A 3,597-nucleotide genomic window follows, 5' to 3' on the forward strand; every position below is an offset into this window, starting at 1 on the left:
CTTTGTATCCAAATAGCAATTTTTCTCCATCCGCCGGTAGCCCAAGGATTGTGCTTGTTGGAATACCCTTCTTCTTCAAGTGCTGAGGGACAAGATGTGATGCTTTCTTAGCAATATCCTTCTTTACACCATCTTTTCCTTTTTTGGCTTTTTGGGTACCACTTGGTTGTTCTTCTTCTTCTACTCTTGGCACTGGATCAACTGGTTCAATTTCATGGTAGGGTGTAACCTGTGGAGCAGTTGGTTCTGCACTTTGTTGAGCGGCTTGTTCAACACTTGGTTGCACCCCTTGTTCACTGCCTTGTTGTTCTACACTTTGTTCAGCACTTGGTTGCACTCCTTGTTGACTGTTTTGTTCTTGTAAGCTTTGTTGAGCACTTGAATTATCTTTGGCACTCCTTTCCCTCCTAGCACTAGCTGTCACTTTTTTCCTCCTTTCTCGACTTTGTCTAAACAACAAAGAAAGGAACAATATTTACAAACTATACAATCGGAAGACAAAGTATGGAAATATAACCCGAATGTACACATTTGTACGTAAGAAGACACATACTGTTCCCGAATACAAAACAATCGAAAGCTAACTAAACATATTTACAACCGAATATGCATCAATTGGAGTTCAGAAGCTCTATATTTTTCATCCTACACAATCGGAAGACAAAGTACACAACTATAACCCGAATAAACAAATTCGGAAGTAAGAAGACACATATTTTTCCCGAATGAAAAATAATCGGATATATATTTAAACATGTTTACAACCGAATATTCATCAACTGGAGTTCAGAAACTCTAAAATTTTATCCTACACAATCGGAGGTATAAAACATTATATTGTCTTCCGAATAAATGCTGGCCCCAAAATGAGATTTTTCCTATATTAGAAATTTTGAGATTTTTTCAATATATATATATATATATATTCGGTAGTGAGTATACTTCCGAATACTGTGTGTCTACTTAAATATATTCGGGAGCCAAAAAATTCATTAAACTACCGATTATTACCAGTTTGTATCCAGGAAGATATGACCAACAATATTCGGCCGATAACCATCAAATATTTCTCCCGAATACTGTCTATGTTCTTGAGAAATTAAGAACACGACTACATTCGGAAGTAAATAAGCATGAATATCGCCCGAATCTGGATAAATAACCGAAAACCCTAGAAATTTTTTTTCTCGATTCGTCGAATTAAAGCGAAATAAACCCCAAAAATGATAGATTCTTACCTAATTTGGGCCATTTGAAGTTGACGAAGTGTTTGACTATCGGAATCGCCACCACCGACTACATCGACGAGTACTTCTTCTTCGCGTTCTTCTTCATTTGTAGCAACAATTTCTTTATTTCTTGCTAAAATCCCAATCTTTGGATCGATACCCCGAGCAACGTTTTTGGTTCTAGGTCTGTGGGTTTCATTTCCCTTATCCATTGTTTTATAAACGAATCGACGATGTTTTGATTTTACGATTCGCGACGATGTTTCGGTTGAACACAAGAATGAAGGAAAGTTTTTTTTTTCTTCCACAATCGGAAGATAATATGAAACTGGAAGAAGAAGAGTTGGAATGAGTAGAATTTTTTTTGATTTGGTTTTTATACAGTTTTACCAGAAGGGCATTTATGTAACTTCAATATCATATAGGGTACCCCTTAACTAGAGTCTTTGGCAGGGTATAAATTGATGGCCCCTAAATCCTTTCGGGTGGCCCCTAAAAACGCGAGGTTATTTTTTTATCCAAAAAAACTAAGTTTTGCTTCGTGTCTTTGAGAGAGAAACAACTCAACATTAATTCCTATATTTTTAGTGGAAAGAGTGTAGGAGAGAAAAAATAAGAAAAAAAATACAATTCTCCTTGCATTTTTTCTTTGTGAGTTCTTGTGTGAAACAAGGAGGTTTCACCGAGTTGTTTTCACTGCCAAGTTCTTAGAGCGTTCTCTTGTATGCTAAATGATGAATGCTAATGATAGTTGTATCCTGGAGGAAACTCGTCAAAGAAGCTATATCATCTCTCTTTTTAGAATAGTAGTAGGCAATATTGTCTTTAGGTCAGTGTATCTAATACGTGCCTCTATCATTTTTGTTCTGCATGATACTCAACGTGATTCATCCACCAAGTTGCTGCAAATAAATCTAAGTATCACTTATTCTTATTTAATTTATATTCATTATTATTGTTATTGCTCCAACAATCTAAAGACATTATATGCTAATTTAATTTTTATAACAACAATAAAGAAAAATATTGTTGACAAATCAAACTACTAAGTTCAGTGGAAAGTGTCATAAAGCATTGGCTACAATAATCAAAATTTGAATGATCGATTAGCTTGTGAATGATTGGTGTTGATATTAATATTGGAAAACTAAAGATGTACATCTTTTTAATGAACAAACAAAATTTAAAATTTTGTTGAGCAGTAGAGTTTTGAGTTTGTATCTTATCTCATGAGTAGTTTTGTTAAATAATTTTAAATGATGTAGTAGACATCTTGATTGATATACCCCCATCAAATTTTATGATTTTTAAAATTGTAAAAGTAATTTTTACATATTTCAGAAAACTGTGAAACGTTTCTGGCAGAAAAAACTCTTCTGAAAAGTTAATTTTTTCTGCATAACCATGAGTTTTTGAAAAGAGCGCTTGATGAGTGCCAAATAATGTATATATTTATCCCTTTTTGTTGGCAATTTAACTCATCTTTTATGCATTAATTCTACATTTTATCCCATATTCTGTATTTTCATTGTTTTCAAGAATAAATATTTTTCTTACTTAATTTTGCATTTTTTAGGTAGTAAATAAAGATTTGATGAGTTGCGGAGCAGAAAAGAGCTGAAGAGTAGTGAAAAGCCGGAAGAAATTACGCAAGGAAGCCGCGAAGAATGGTGCGCATAAGCCCAAAAGACTAGAAATGGGCTCAAGAAGGAAGAATTGCTCTTAAAGAAGATATGGGCTTGGCATACCCAAGGCCCAAAACCCTTACCCAAACCCATTTTCTATAACCAAAACCGCCTCCATTCTCAGCCGTCAGATTGGATCCAACTCATCATCCTACGGTCTCTCATTCATAGATCATCAAAATCTGAAGTCTCTGCCAAACACCACAGCGCTTAAATTCCAAGCCTTCAGATTAGATCACATTTAGATCCTACGGTCGCTTCTTTGCCTGCGCATCAAATCTCGATACTTCCGCTTAACACTACAGTACCTAACATCATCTAACACCGTTGACTTCGTTGTGTTTCAAAATCCAACGGTTGCATCGATTCATCTCTCATCTCATCGTTAGATCTACCAACCATCTCCGCATCCCGCAGCTCAGAATCACAGAACATCAAGACTCGATGGATTCGCTCAACACTCTAGCAACCTATACCTATACCCTAAACTCGACCCATTCTTCTCTTCTTTCTTCTTCTTTCTCTCGACCTCCTCTGCAACAGCCATCTTCTCCACCGTACACCACCACCTTCTCCACCTCTGTCACCACCATCTCTACCACCTAACCTCCACCTAATCACTACCAAACACCACATCATCACTCCCTACCTATCTAGACCCCTATTCCCTCCATCTCTCACGT

This window comes from Papaver somniferum, chromosome 2 (genome assembly GCF_003573695.1).
Source record: "Papaver somniferum cultivar HN1 chromosome 2, ASM357369v1, whole genome shotgun sequence".
NCBI lineage: Eukaryota > Viridiplantae > Streptophyta > Magnoliopsida > Ranunculales > Papaveraceae > Papaver > Papaver somniferum.